Source organism: Anser cygnoides, chromosome 2, assembly GCF_040182565.1.
Source record: "Anser cygnoides isolate HZ-2024a breed goose chromosome 2, Taihu_goose_T2T_genome, whole genome shotgun sequence".
Classification (NCBI taxonomy): domain Eukaryota; kingdom Metazoa; phylum Chordata; class Aves; order Anseriformes; family Anatidae; genus Anser; species Anser cygnoides.
In genome coordinates, this window is record NC_089874.1 from 60,218,124 (window position 1) to 60,234,631 (window position 16,508).

The 16,508-nt window shown below is 43.9% G+C and overlaps 1 long non-coding RNA gene across 1 annotated transcript in view; it reads left to right on the forward strand.

Annotated features, from left to right (window-relative positions):
• LOC106042890 (uncharacterized) overlaps positions 1 to 7,329 on the forward strand; it is a 142,951-nt gene extending 135,622 nt beyond the window's left edge. Inside the window, exon 5 of the long non-coding RNA XR_010829326.1 lies at positions 5,860 to 7,329. This is a non-coding gene — a long non-coding RNA (uncharacterized lncRNA). The remainder of the gene's footprint in view (positions 1 to 5,859) is intronic.
• Positions 7,330 to 16,508: the final 9,179 nt, after the last annotated feature.

Consider the following 16,508-nt stretch of genomic DNA (forward strand, 5'->3'; position numbering starts at 1 on the left):
GAAGTGTGTAACATCTCTACTTTGCTGTAACTGGTGATAAAGAGAATTAATACTTAACAAAGGGCATTGTTAATTTGCATTGTCCAAACAGAGATGACAAAGCTCACATTCTTAAGTTATTTATCAATACATAAGGATTTTTAAATTATTAATTAATTTAATAATAGCTGTCTGCTGCATTGATTAAGCAAGGCAAAAGCAAAGTCCTTCCCTTGGATCCAAACGAGCAGAATTACTGAAGGTAGCTGATGTTGCTCTCTTCTATAGTGCTCATCAGTTGCATTGAGTGGGACAAGCTCTATGAGCAAATCGGTAACAGTGAGAGCTCTTAAAACTGGTTTAACATCAGTTATAGCTAACAGTGGGAAAACTACTCATTCAAAGAGGGGAAGAAGTCAGAACTTTGACCTAGGACAGGAGAACACAATTCTGCTCTCAGGTCTTCAAAACTTTCTACAAAGCTTACAAACATTGTATGTATGGCCAGTGGGTTCTTTCAAAATCCATTGACTTTAAACAAAAAATAAAAATAACTAGTCTTTTTGGTGATTGCACTGGGCTATTGAGCTGGCTTTGTATCATCAGAGCACTACGACAAGTTAAAACGTCATCCATGGGAAACAGAAAGTGCTCATTTAGAAATCATTTTCCTTTACAGAAATCTTAGGCTGTAACCTTAAATGCATTTTTTATTAACATAGATGATAAAATAATACAATAAGATACCTTTTCTTCTCCAGAATTCTCAGAGTAATAAAAAGAACAGTGGGCAAAAGTGCTTTAAATATATTAACATTTTTTTAACTCTGCAAGCCTTTGTTCTCAAGAAAGAAAACTGCTGTTTCACTTCCCTGAAGCCATTGGTAATATGATGCAAAAACATCAGAGAAAATCTAATCCGAGATAGGTGCAGTCCCCAAGGGAACATGCTCTTCTTTGTTTTATATTTCCATTGGAAATCTGGGAGATTTTGCATGCAAACATCTTATTTCATGGGGCTGCTTCTCAAATTGAGAGATTAAATCTAGCACAGTATAAAGGGCTTTTCAATAAAGTGGGTTGCACAGTCTTCTGTTTACAGAAAATTGATGCATCATCTGATATGTCTGAAATTGCTAACTTCTGTTTCAGTAAAGCTGAAGGAATTTCAACCAGCCCATTATCTAGTCAAGAAAAATATTCCCTTAGCATCTTGTCTTAAGGTAGCTGGCTGGCAAGCAGCGTTTGGACTACTATAGATCACGATTCATTACAGCTGCAAAATGGACTGATTTTCTTGGGGAAGTCATATTTGCAGAACTATCCATCATCCACAAAGTGTTCACAAATGCCTCAAAAGGTGCAAAACAGCTATTAAATCCTAACCTCATTTTGGTTTTTCTTCCCCTCTCATTTTCATACACCATCAGAATTTAAATATTTAAGGTAAATGATCATTGTTTTTGGGTGAACGTTGACAGAGCTCACTGCAGTAACAACACTTGGTATGAGCCACAGTCGATTTTCCTGTCCTTGGAGCTTTATGGTCCCCCCGTGCCCCTGACGTTTCCCGTTATTAACATACCTTGCAGACATGCAGAGCTCGTGTCCCCGTGTTGAGCCCAGCACCTGGAGCAGGAGGCTGTCCGTAGCTGTGCTTGGCCAACGAGGCACGGTGTGACCCACCAGGGAGACCCATGCTGTGTAACGCGTCCCCAGGTGGGTATGCCTCACCAGCTCTGCACACTGTGGACAACCCTTTGTTGTTCCACCGGCTGCTTTCAGACAAGTGACGTTATTTAAAACACAAGCCACAAAAACGTTTCAGAGTAAAGAACGGAAAGCTAGATGAAAGCTAGAGAAATCATAGTTGAAAAGTACGGCAGGTGGCAGTGAGGGTCATGGCCCAGCACCTTTTACAGCTCTGGGACAGCAAACATTGGCATACTGCATTTCATAAGAAAGACGTGAAAGCTTTAATTAACAATGGTGACCTTTTCTGTGGTTCTTTCCATGAGTAGATCTCCAAGGGCTTCACTAATGAATTAACAAGAGTGCACATCTCTTGAGTTCCCATCCACCCCTCCCACCGCTTCTTCCTTCCTCTCCATTCCTCCCTGCCATGGTCTTGTGGAGAAGAGCAGGTCTCATGTGCTTGCAGGGCAGGACTGTTGATTTTCTCCCGTGCCTGGACGGGGCTTCACCATTTCCTGTAGTAAGTGGGACAGGGGATATTTTTCTGAATTTAGCTTTAAAAAAATGTAAGCTGATACCTGTTCGCAGAAGTTGTAGTGAGAAGCGTACCCGAAGCAGAATCTGCTTCTAAGTATCTTATGCTAACATTTTCATCTCAAGGTTACTTATATAAAAAAGTACATTCCTTGGCAGAGGAGGCAATTAATACATGTATTTAGAATTTAGACTTTTTTTCAGACTGATATTTGTATTAATTGTCAAAAAAGGGAATTGCAAATTTCTGTGATTTTGAGCAATTGTTATTCTGTGTGTTACAGCAGCACCCCTAGGTCCCAAGCTGGCACTAAGGCCTTAATGTACAAGGCACATCACAAATATACAACAGGAGATAAGCCCTTCCCTGATGAGTTTCTGAGCTAAGCAGATATATCGAGGTAAAGGGAGCACATGATTATACCTCGTGTGCAAGAGAGGGCCAGGTCAGCTAGCTGACAGTCCACATCTGACTCACACCGCTTCCTTGCTCGGGAGGATGTTTGCTTTCAACTAACAAGCCGTTACTTCTGCTAGCTGTACCGTACGAAAACTATTGAATCTGGCAGAAATAAGTTAGTTGCATAAAAACAATTAGAGCTAATGACAGAGACGAGAGCAGGCTGGGAGTGGGTGCCCCGTGTCCCGTCCCTTCTGCACAAGTCATGACTGCTGGGGGGGGGGGGGGTGTTAGGGAAAACATCTGAAGATGCATATAACGTGAGGGGTTTTAGGTGTCCATTCAGGTAAATGCCAAAATACCAGGGAAAACAGCTTCAGACCCTGATCCCATCTGAACAGGGAATGGAGAAAAACCTGCACTCAGGAAGTCCTCTCTGCCAACTGCTCCTCTGAGGCCAACAGCGGTGAAGGGCTTCAGGCTGTCTTCTCCTTGCCAGCATCAGTGGCAGCCCCATTCCCATCCCACTGGAAGCTATTGATGCTTCATTCTCTGAAGGAGAAGGTCAAAGATGTGTCTTTTTCAGTGCAACACCGCTGGTACTTTTGAAAAGTTTCACCTGTGAAAGGATTTCTGTGTAGATAAATGGATACTGGAAGCATTTTGGCAGCTTGTCTACTTGTGTTCAGTGGGGGACGAGGGTTTAGGAATTGATTACTGCCTAAGATCGTTGTCAGCTCCACAGGGAGCGTCATCCAGGCCTTGAAACCAGTGTCATGGACTACCCAGCAAGGCCAAACTTCAATTTTATTCAATTGGAAGTCTTTGCTGAGGCAGACCTGAAGTAGAGGCTTAAGTAGTTGTTGGACATCATGTCAAACTGAGGCAAGGTGAGGAGAGAAAACCTCAGATGTGTCCATCACTGGCAGGTCCCTGTTTCAGTGACTGTTAAATCAGGGCATTGATTTCTTCTTCCTCTTTTTTTTTTTTTTCGTGAAAGTGTCAGAGATATAAGGAAGGGCTGTGATCACCTCCACCTCTCGCGCTGTGGGGTTTGATCCTGGAAGGAGATGGAAGGGATCCATGACGGGCTGCCCTGGAGCCAGTCCCTGCCACGAGGAGTCTCCCTCATTGACGGGGAGGTAGCGCTGGAGGCTGGAAATACAGGATAAGATAGGAATGGAAGCCCGCAGCTGGGGAGCAGAGGGTAGAGATTACTTTTTTATTATTTTATTTTAAACACATGTATTAATCATGGCTCAAAGCAGGGATGGCAATGGGAAACTGCAGCTGGAAAGGGTAAGGCAGGAGGAGGAGATGATTTTTATTTCAGACATAAATTATGTATTAATTGTGGCATGAAGGAGGGGTCAGTGTGGGAAACTGTAGCATGAGGAGGACGAAAAGGAAAGATGATTTCAATTGCAAGTATATTTATTAAAGCATAACTCAAAACAGGGACTGGGTGGGAATCTGCAGCTGGAAATCATAGGGCAAAGGGAAATATTGCTTGGGGGGGGCATTATTTTAAACACATGAATTAAGTCCTTAGCTCAAAGCAGGCACGAGGGTGGGAATCTGCAGCGTGAGGACGGCGACTTGAGGGAAGAGGGTCTTCGTGCTTCTTCAGGCGTGTTCAGGGTTGGTGAGTGATGCTGAACTGATCTTCCCAGAGCCGAAACCCCGTCTGCTCCCTGCAGTGGGCAGTTGAGGATTCCCCAGCCTTCTCCCGGCAGCCTGCTCTGCCTGACAGAGGCGGACGTGCCTATGTGACCGCCGCCGCTGAGCTTATGACCAGTGAGCAAGGCAGCTGGCTCCAGAGGCTGTTGCTGCTCAACGCAGCGAGTTTTGCTCAGTTTTGTGTCAGTGCAGTCTTCCTGTGGGGTGGCAGCAGCGTGGGCTGCCGTGGCCCATCTGCCTTTCCCTCGTCCTGTGGGCAGCTGTGACCCCACACTGCCCTGGTGGGTCCCCATCACTCGTGCTGGTGATGCCTGATCTCCAGGCCGTGGGTTTGCACTGCAGGCACTGCTGAGGTGCAGGCGGGCTGACGGGGCCAGCTGGGAGCAGGGCTGTGTGCTGAGTGTGCCGGCTCTTGTCTGGGCAGCAGGAACAGTCATTCCCCAGGAATTAGCCTAAAGGAGCTGGCTGGCATGTTTTGGAAAGCTGTTCTTCTGGAGAAGGAGGATCCTTGTTTCAAATGGTGCATGACAGTGGTTAGAAGGAGAATGCTGATCCCATGGAAACGTCACCAAAGTGCTAGTGCCAATTCATATTCACATATCCTAGAGAAATCAGGCCTTTCCTGAGCTCTGAAATCATGTGTCTGACCAGTATGGTTTGTGTTACAGTCCTGAGCAGGAACACTGCAGCTTCCACAGGTTGATGTATACGAGAGCCACTAAACACGGTGGTTTTCCTCAGTGTCATTGCAAAACCACCTGTACCAAGTAACTTTTCCCTAACAAACTGTGAAGACTGTTTCATTATTTTATTGGATGGTTAGCTTTAGCGATTGTTTCTTTGCTCCAAAGAGTAACAAATACAGAAACATTTGATTCTAGGCTCTGCTTCAGAAGCCTTTCATGAGGCACACCAGCACCTGTACCCCTCCTGGCTCTATAAATCATGCCACTGTTGCTGTGCTGCTGATTCCTTTTGAAATTCCCACAAATGCAAACCCTCTTTATGCCTTCTGGGACAGTGTGCACATATTTGTGCACATATGTATATTATATAAATAAGCTTTCAATCGATAGAAGTGCACTGCTTCCCAGAGCCTAGTGCATTCAGAAAAAGTCACTACAGAAGGGGATTCAAAGTGCCTGAACCATCTGATACAAAACTTTCTGGTAGGCTCCAGAGCCTTTTGGTGACTATGTCTGGCACATGCTTGTGATGATGCTAAACAGTCAAGGAGATGGGAATTCTTGCCATTTTGCTGGACGATAGTCAATGCTGTGCTCATCTATTGTACCTAATTTTACACATAATTAGCTAGCACTAACTTATGAGCTGAAAATGAGAAATCTTTCAGAAGGTTTAGTGTTAGCCTGGTTTTGGTGTTGTCTACTTGTTATTCTTGAGGTACAGAAGTTTTGAGTTAAGTGTTAAGTTTGCCTTGGTTCATGCTGGTTGAGAACACTCTGAAGAGAGACATTAAAAGATCAATTTTCTTCTTAGTGAAATAGCATATCTTTGCTGCTTTTTTGAGGGATAAATGGAGTTGATATCCGTCTCTCTCTGTCTTCTAGATCTGTCTGATCGCATCCTGGTTCTTGGGCTCATTCTTTGCCTGTGTAAGTCCTTGAGCTCGAAGGAGGATGAACTATCCACCATTTTTGGGCAAGGTGCTGTGCCAAATTCACAGCCCAGCCCTTGGCCCCATGTCAGTCACCTTCAAAAGCTCATCTTTCCCTTTTCCACCTCACTGAGCATGGGGGACCCAGACAACTTCGTAAACTCGGGATGTGGCAAAAGCCTTGCTGTATCTCAGAGTACTGGAATCTCTGTTTGAAGCTTCAAAATCTTCCCAAAACTGCCATGAACACAAAACAGTTCAAGCCCAAATTTTTGAAGCTATTTATGTATTGAGAGTCAGTAGGAATTGCCAGAAGTGCTAAACTGTCTCTTATCCTGATCTTTTCTTGTTGTTAAAAAAAAAAAAAAAAAGAGAGAGAGAGAGAGGGAAAAGAGAGAGAGTACGGTTCCTTGTTATTTTAGGTTTCAACTACAAACTATTGTCTCTTTGTAAATTGAGACAAACAGGAAAAAAATTGCTATCTCAGTTTAGTTGGGAATATATCAGCTGTGAAAACTCAAGAAAATCAGACAAGTAGTGCTTGAATTTCAGGCCTTAATAATAGATAGCTATTGCAGATTCTGTAATATTACTTTTTTTACTAGTTCTATCATCAGACAAATTTTCTACTTTTTGTGTTACTGAGTTTTTGTTGCATGGACCAATAGCAATCAGATGATGGGCCACAAAATAATTTTAAGTTCCCAGCTCCTTCAAATTGGTGTGCCTGGTCTCAGATATTCACACATGGAAGTCAGCAGACAGGGTAAGAAATGAATGAAAAAACATTCACAACATAACCTAATTGTGTGGTTGCAAATATGAACTGTCACAGCTGATGGTAGAATTTTTGGAAAGGTCGAGGAGTCCATGGATTGTTACAAAAAGCTCACAAGATTTTTTGATGATAAATGGTAGAGAAGCACTTCCCTATGCTTCAAGCGCTTCTGATTGAGATTTATGCATGGCTTACTCTCTGAGTATTGTTTGGAGATGTTTTGAGGGTGGTTCCTTGTTCATTCATGTGTTCTGTGTAGCTGAGTAAGGATGCTTCTGGTTCGTAAGTTTTATTACCCATGATACTTAAGAGAGAACTTTAAAGGGGATGTATTTTCACTTGTGAGTGTATGGTATCTGGTGTTTAGAAGACAGTTCAAACAGCTGGATTTGGCTCAATTCAGCAAATGCCCATATGGGACAGATAAGTAAGTCAGCTGATGCTGAAATAGATACCAACCACTTTGGTGTTGGAAATAATGTTCTTACACTCCAAAAATAATCAGAGAATTTTTAAAAAATAATCTTACGTCAAACTAAGATGAAAAATCTCAAATATTGTATTTGATCACTCAGAATGTTTAAATCAACAATTGTTGTTGTTGTTGTTACAGATTAAAATACATTTTGTAGTCATTTTACACTGAAACATGCAGTTTTCCTTTAAAACTGTCAAAATGCATCTTTATAACATTAAAACTTTTTTACAAATTTTGTCACATTGAGAAATTTTCAAATCCAATCTGTTTTTCTATAAAACATTGACATTTATGTTAATAAATGTGCATTTGCTAATAAAAAAGTCCAAAATTCCGAGTAGCCAGTGCTTTCTTAAATTCATATTTTGAAAATGTTCAGGATGCTAAAGTAAAGAGACAGCTCATCTGGATTTAAGTTTTATTTCTTGGCGCTTCAATAGCTTTTCTCTGTAAAAGCAAGCATTTACAGTGAATACTACATCTTTCCCTTGAATTACGTTTACCTTCAGTTCTTTTGCCATTTCCAGGTTAGAACTCCAAGCTAAAACATTTTTTCTCTTTTGTAAGACAGCAGGCGTTGCACAAATATACAACGTGACCTGTGTTATCCCCTCAAGAAACAATGAACCTTTAGCTCCTGGAAGCTAAGTCAGGACACAACATGCAATTTACACCTTCTTAAATCTTCCCTTGGTTCTCTTTATCATCCTTTCTCAGTTCAGTCATGTTATGTGTCAAATCTCCCTGTTCCCCAGGATCTCAGGCTTTGAAGCCTTACTGTCCTCCAGTCCTGCTTCTGCAGTACTCATCCTCAAACCTTTGCTGATCACGCTCTCTATTTAATACTTCCCTGGGGCTTCAGACTGCCTATTGATAGTTTCTCTTTCAAATCCTCTTCTCTGCTTCTGCTGCATTTCTCTCAAGCTTGAATTCATTTGTGCCTAATATTTTAGGTGTGTAAGGAACCAGAGCCTAATCTTTTTAGACTAAGGTAGTTATGTAAAACAATGCTGAAACCGTAAGGAAAGCAAATCACAGTAAAAATTGCATTCAGCCACCTTCCCCCAAACTGAAGTATTCTAGCTTTGCAGCATTGTCTAGCTAAGGAGTATACATGAGAACTAGGCTTCCAAATAGTAGTAAGACTCAGACCAACAAACAACATGAGAAATACATGACATGGGAAGTAATGGCGAAGATGAAGCATACAGTTCTGAAGTGTTAGCAGTGCAAACATTTCTTTCATGGTGACACTAACAGGCAAAGAACCCTGGAGAGAGTGCATTGTGAGCATAAGGCAAAGCTCGTGTAGGACTAATGCACTAAAATCTTAGCTTCCTATCCCCAGAATTGCACAAGGCAAGCACTGTGCTTATCGCCTCTGTATCTCACAGAAGTTTGCCAGATTGCCAGCACAAACAGCAACACAGGAAAAGCTAGGTGTACACAAGAAACTCTTGGTGTACGTCCAAACAAAAGATGGAATCCAGGGCAAGGAAGCATGAATGTTAATAATCGTGCCAGAGATCTTTTCTTCAAGGCTAATAGTTCAGTAACCTCCTTTGATGTATGACTTGAATATATCACAGCATCTGTATGCCTCCAGCACCTCCCCTAATGCATGACTGCAGCCAGAATTAATTAGTAAGCAGGAGTGGGAAGGAGCAAATGACCCTGTATGATGCAGATCAGTTTGTTCTTACTGGTAATGCACCACTACCAATAATCAAAGAAGAATTTTAATAAAGCACACATAGCGGCTAGTTCCTGTGGTAGACTTCACGCCCTATAGCCTTTAATTATTCATCTCTATGAACAACAAAACCCAGAGATGCCTAAGGTACTGGACGAATCCCTTGACCTGCTCAGACAAGAGATGAATGTCCACTGGATTCATTCTTCTATTTACCAGTCATTTTCATTACTCCAAATCTAATTAATTTTGTTTGCACTGAGGGATAGTGCTATCCCGCAAGTGATCACATCAGCAATGCAGGGAATTCAACTGGGTTTAATCTAAATGGTTTCAAGGGAGAAGTTTGATTTTTCTTGCACTGCTAGAATTAGCGAAAGCTGAAATGTAAGAAACTTTGTGCACCCTCGGCTGCAAGCTCTGCAACCATGAGCTGAGATCTGAAATCAAGTTCTTGGTGCATGGTGCGTTTTCTGCCTGTAACCAAGTTTGGTTCACAGTCTGAGACACAAAAAAAAAATCCTCTTCACTGTTTTACAATTTTCGTACTCTGACGATCACAGAAATATATCCAACATAGAGAGAAGACAGTTGGAAGGGAAGGGCAATCTTTCTGTCTTGCCCTTAGGATCCTTTGCAATATCCCAGTGATGTTCTGTGGGGACATCAGGTGTCCACCTCCCTCACTTCACCATAGTTCCTTTTCCTTTATTTTTTTTTTTTCCATGCTACCCCATTGCTTTAACTCTACGATGCATGTAGCTAGCATACCACATGTTTATTTGTCAAGGTATATCGATACCTACTGTTTCCCTATAATTGTCTAGGAGGGATTCCCCAGTCTAACATTATATATATAAAATAAATACGATAATTTACAAATACAAATAATTACAAATAAGGAATAAATAAAAAAATCCCTAGTCCATCTACAGTCTTTGGATATATTATAAATGATAACAATAATAACAAAAGCAATTACTCCTAACAATTATATAAAGTCACTTTTGTGCTCAGAAAATATTCCGCATTTAATGTTCTGCCTATTTAATTTTTGTGTGATTAGCAAGATTGCTGTGGACCACATTTATATAAGTGGAATCACCACCACGTAGAGGTGAACACAGGAACAATTAAGTTCTCTTCAAGTCTGTTTTTTGAGTCCAAAGCAGACTAAGGAAAAAACATTTGAGGTCAAAACTATCACTGAAGTAATAAAACTAATCCCCCAAGCTAAACTCAGTGACTCAAGTCAGTGGGGTTATACGGGGGTGAGTTTGGCCCATTATTTTTTAATTGTTTCCAAATGTGCCTCTGCCCGGTGAACTGTGCTGATAAAAACAAGGGATTCTCATGAACTTGTCAGACAGCATCAACATCGAAGGCAGTGCTAAACTGTGTCTACTGGTGAAACCTCAGCTCTGTGTCTCCAGAAGTAGCAACACATACAGGTAGAAAGCTAACCCAGAACCCAGAATGTCTGAACACAAGACGCTGGCCAGAGAGTGGTGTTGCAATCACATGGCAGATCCCAGGATTGCTATGGAGTGGCCACAGTGCACAGCCAGGTTAGCTCTCTCACCTTTCTTGCCGGTCTTGTTTGGCCCAACAGCCTTCAGAGCTGGGATTGCACCAGAAAAGATGCAGTAGTCCTCATCAGTCCCAACCTGAGTTTGACAACCTCAGACAGCCCTTATATGAATTTCTATGGGGCAGAGAGAAAATGTCTGGCTGCATGCATGCCACATGTTAGGCAAATGGAACAGAAACAGAAATGGTTGTTTTGTTCCAACTAAATGTAATTCCTGGTCCCACAGGTCTCTGAAATGCTCTTCTGATGCTGCAGGCTCTTGCATGTTTTGAAACCCTGTATGCCTAAGCAAGAATGGACATTTTTCTCCCAGTATGCAGACTTTCATACTGGTAAAGAGGAGATAGGCAGATATAGTATCAAGTTAGACTGTTAAGAACACTGCCATTAGGTGTTTTTCAGGCAGATGTGGTCCCTAATCTTCCCAGAGAATTAGGGGAAGGTTATCGGCTTATTTCTTGAATCTTTTTAATTGCCTGTCTTGAAGATGGGCCCAATGCTTGCCTTTTTCCAGTGTTTAGGAACCTTCCTTCATCACCGTGGCCTTTCAAAGATGACAGACAGCAGCCCTCACGGTGACTTCTACCAGCTCCCTCAGCACCCTTGAATACATCCCCCTTTCATCTGTTGGACTTGTGCATGCCCTGGCTGTATCTTCTGCTCCTGCAGGGAATCCTTCATCCCACAGGCTTTGCTGTGCTGGAAAATGGGAGGCTTGCAGGCACACCTTGCACCTGGGAACTGAGGGAAAGCATTCCTCAGTTCATAGGTCTGGTTCCTTCCTATTGGTGACTCTCACCACCAGCTAAGTTCTGCTGGCATTTTGCCTCCCATCTGACCTGGACAAATAGGTTTCCTTTCTAAGGGTGGGAGAGCATTTCATCTCCTGAGTTACAGCACATAACTCTTTGTTTCCCTGCAACTTCTTCAAAATTGCTGTAATGTCACAGCACCTGCATCTTATTTCCTCCCACTTTGGGATACTCCAGGGTACTTTTCAGCAGCAGCACCCCTAGCCACACACATAGCCACATCGCCAGCTCATGATTAAATTCTGTTGTCTCTTTCATAACAAAGATGGAGGTTTTGAAAAGAATGATACAGGAATTTCATTCAAAGTTCTTCAATACTTCTGACTAGACTGCAACCAGAGAAAGACATGTCCTACACAACTACTGCCTTGAGTAACCTTCTGTAATGATCTTCCAGAATATTGAAATTGCTGTCCTGACCCAATACCATGTAAGAAAATCATCCTTTTATCTCCAGCATACTTCAGTGTTGCTACTTTTGGTAGTCAGAACAGCAAAGACGCCCATAAAAGCAAGCAAACAAACAAAAATAAAGCTTTATTCTCCCAGCTTGGATCTCTACTCTCTTTAGTATGATACAGTACACAGTCTCATCTCTGCTACCTGTTTCCCAAGTGTAAACGGTTAAAGAGTTATGAGCGCATTCAAATGGCAGTGTTCTTGGCCAGCATGCATGGAAGTGGCATCACACCTCCAGTTCATCAGATGTATTGAGACAAAAAAAAAAAAGATCCTAATGGTAGGAATAAAACATGGAAGAGCTGCTTTGCTGTGAAAACTGGTTCTACAGAAACAAAATATCTATGTGAGCTCCTGAGCCCATCTGGCTTTAAGGTCTTTAACTCCACAGCCAGGAAGGGAGTGGGCCATGGTATAACTGTATTTGTTTATCTATATTTATATGTGGAGCCATGGAGTGGACTGGCGGGTATCCATATAGGTGTTTGGAGCCCTGTAAGCAAAACAATGCTTTTTGTTTTATTTTTTTGTTTTGTTTTGTTTTTACCTGCTACATCATCTCTTCTCCCAGTTAGAGTAAAAAACAAAACAAAACAAAAAACTATGTAATTGCTTACTCATGTATTTTTATGTCTTTCCCGTGCTCTCTTTTTTAACATTTGCTTAGTTCTGTTGTGCTCAGGAGACAGACTATGAAACCCAATTTAGCACTGTGGCAACATCAGTTAGAATGAAAAAACACTCATTCAGTCACATTGGAGTTGCAGCTAAAATGCTAAGAGACCAAGAAGTAGCAAGGTAGAAAAAGGCAGTTCTGAACATACACAGGCTTGGGGGGCTGTTGTATGTGGGGAGCTGTTTCTGTCCAGTCACTTTTCAGAGCAGAATAGCCCCAAATCAATCACCATTAGAATGCAATTCACATTACTCAACATTTTATTGTTCCTTCTGACTATGGTCTTCAGTGCATATTCATTAACTCATGTCCATAAAAGCAATAATAACCAATTTAGGATCTCAGATGAGCTTTTGAGTAAGCATCTGTATTATCTGCAAATTTGTGTTAACTCCTATTTACTTCAGACAAAATAAGGAATAACTGACAATTTCAATCAGAATCAGGCAGTCTGGATCAGGTATTGGGACATATATAGCCTGATTCCTTTCAAGTATTTCTTCAGTAAACATTACAACCAATAGGTACAGCCTACATTCAACATACAAGACTCGGAACATGTTTACATGAGGCACTGGAGCATGTTACTCCTTAGGGAAGAAGAACCAGATGTAGCTTAAGAATTAAAAACAATACTACTATGGCAATTAAGGGGTTGGAAAAACACAGAACGTATGAACAAAAGGTTGCTCCTCAGCATAAGCAGCTACGTACTTTATGGAAGTGATAAACATTACTTCGCTCCTAATAAACGTATCAGGACTAAAGCTATACCTAGTTAGCTTCCACCTAACAATTCTATACTCCATCACAGAGTACAAATGGGCCTGCACAATTTAGTCAAGTTTCCCACTGAGATAGGGAGAAAAAAGAGTAGTCGAAATAATGTGGGAAACACAAGTGTTATTAAGAATGATGTTAGCTGTCAGTGTTTCCTGTGCGATCCTAGAGCACATCTAAAATATTAATTGCATAGGATACAGTATTGGGGATACTGTGGTGTGAGTCAAACCAAACATGAGTTTAGATACGGCTTTCTTCTACATCTGTAATATGGACAACTCCCGTAAAGGCACAGGATGAAGAGGGAGCAGGAGACCCCACAGGTCTCTGTGCCCCAGGGGAAGACATTCTCTCTTGCAAGGAAAATGGCCCAGGGGATCCATCCCCTGGAAGGGGCTTTCAGCACCCCCGTCCTTCCTCCTTCTTCAAAACTGGGGCTGCTCTCAGGCCATCGGCCCCAACTCCCAACACTGCCACGTTTTGGTCACAATGGGACAGTGTCAGAATCACATCGCCATGGCCTCCTGATGCCACAAGTCACCTTGCTGTCTTTTCTTCCAAGCCCTGTAAATAGAGGGACCCTGTGGCCAGACCATCAGTTGCTGAGCAGTTAGGGCCTCTGATGCCAAGAGAGCTTGGTAGAAGGAGGCCTAGCGGAGCAAGTGGATATTGGATTTTTCAAAAGCTATGCAAGTGTTTTTTCTTCCATTGAGGAAGAATGAATCCTCCTCCCCTGAAGAAGCTGCAGCTCTCGGGGAGATATGACATCGAGCCGATGGAGATAGATACGGCTGATGGTGACGTGGAGCCCATGGAGGTGGATCCACATCCCGATGAAGAACAACCAATGGAAGTGGATCCACCTCCATCAGGGCAGGCTGGGCACCATACCATCGTGCGCAGGGTACCTGCAAAAAGACAGTACCCGGCCATTCACAGGAGCGCTAAGGGCTCTCCTCTTCCCATCGAACGGCGCGCTCCCTTCCAGAAGTGACCATGAGGCAATTTTCCATCAGCCGGGAGAGCCCCGAGTCCGTTAACATCTGGCAGACTCACAGGAAACATCTGCCTCCTGGCAACTCTTCAACCAGGGCTTGGGAGAGCCCTCCTTTGCCATCCCCCACTCCAGCACTTCCCAGAGACCTGGCATCTCTTCTGTGCTGAGCCCTGAGGAAGAGGAGAGGACAGGGACTGGCGTCCTCTGAGCTGCTGCACCAGGGGCAACGGGAGGAGTCTGTTGGAGGGCCTGAAGGCTCCTTGGGGCCTCCAGGCGGTGCCACAGAAGCTACAGAGGCAGCCGTTCCTCTGGAGAGGCAGAAGACATCTGTTCCAACAGGCAGAAGTGCTGGACTTTGGCACTGAGGTCCAGTGTAGATGCTTCCTTAGGACTCGACTGTCAAGAGTGAAAAATAAAGAGTTCTAAATAACTATGCAAAATAATAAAAATAATAAAAAAGCAGCCAAGGGTAAAATAAAAATAAATTTATAAAAATAAAAAGTATGTGGCTCCCTCTCTTTTTTGGAAATTTGGAGTCTTCTTGTGGATTCCAGTGTCCCCTTCTAGTCTCCCCAGTACAGGGAAAACATTGCCATATGTCACAAGGGCCCAGCCCAGGTCCTCAAAGCTGGGGAGGGGCCCAGGCACACGGCATCCAAGGGCAAGCTGAGGGACCTGCCTTTGGTCGGCATAACCAAAAAGGGCTCGGAGGCGGGTGGGGGGGAATCTGAGTCTTGACTACAGATGCCTATTGGGAGCGTAGAAGAAGATCATGCACTCGGTGAAAAGATGAGAGGCAGCAGTCTGGAGGATGGACAACTCCCAGCTAGGCAAAGGAGAAGGCTCATCCCCGTGTGGGTGCTCAGGCATGGAAACCGTGCCCAGAGCCTGCGGGGTCTCCATCCTCTCCAGTTTATCCCAAGGTGACTGAGCTTGACGGAATATAACTTACAGAACTGTCAACCTGTCCTTTACACGTGGTCCACACAGAATCACAGAATCATCTAGGTTGGAAGAGACCTCCAAGATCATCTAGTCCAACCTCTGTCCTAACACTAACAAGACCTCCACTAAACCATATCACTAAGGGCTACATCTAAACGTCTTTTAAAGACCTCCAGGGATGGCGACTCAACCACCTCCCTGGGCAGCCCTTTCCAATGCCTAACAACCCTTTCAGTAAAGAAGTTCTTCCTAACATCCAACCTAAAACTCCCCTGGCGCAACTTTAGCCCATTCCCCCTCGTCCTGTCACCAGGCACGTGGGAGAATAGACCACCCCCACCTCTCTACAGCCTCCTTTAAGGTACCTATAGAGAGCAATGAGGTCTCCCCTGAGCCTCCTCTTCTCCAGGCTACACAACCCCAGCTCCCTCAGCCGCTCCTCGTAAGACTTGTTCTCCAGACCCCTCACCAGCCTCGTCGCCCTTCTCTGGACTCGCTCGAGCACCTCGTCGTCCTTCTTGTAGCGAGGGGCCCAAAAGTGAACACAGTACTCGAGGTGCGGCCTCACCAGAGCCGAGTACAGGGGCACAATCACTTCCCTAGCCCTGCTGGCCACACTGCTTCTTATACAGGCCAGGATGCTGTTGGCCTTCTTGGCCACCTGAGCACACTGCTGGCTCATATTCAGCTGACTATCAACCAGTACTCCCAGGTCCTTCTCGGCCAGGCAGCTTTCCAGCCACTCATCTCCCAGCCTGTAGCGCTGCTTGGGGTTGTTGTGCCCCAGGTGCAGGACCCGGCACTTGGCCTTGTTGAACTTCATACAGTTGACCTCAGCCCATCGGTTCAGCCTATCCAGATCCTCCTGCAGAGCCTTCCTTCCCTTGAGCAGATCGACACACGCACCTAACTTGGTGTCATCTGCAAACTTACTGAGGGTGCACTCGATCCCCTCATCCAGGTCATCGATAAAGATATTGAAGAGGACCAGCCCCAGCACTGAGCCCTGGGGGACTCCACTAGTAACGGGCCTCCAACTGGATTTGACTCCATTCACCACAACTCTTTGGGCCCAGCTATCCAGCCAGTTTTTAACCCAACAAAGCGTACGCCAGTCCAAGCCCTGAGCAGCCAGTTTCTTGAGGAGAATGTTGTGGGAAACGGTGTCAAAAGCCTTACTGAAGTCAAGGTAGATCACATCCACAGCCTTCCCCTCATCCACCAAGCGCGTCACTTGGTCATAGAAGGAGATCAGGTTCGTCAAGCAGGACCTACCTTTCATAAACCCATGCTGACTGGGCCGGATCGCCTGGTTGCCCTGCAAGTGCCGCGTGATGACATTCAAAATAATCTGCTCCATGAGCTTCCCTGGCACTGATGTCAAACTCAC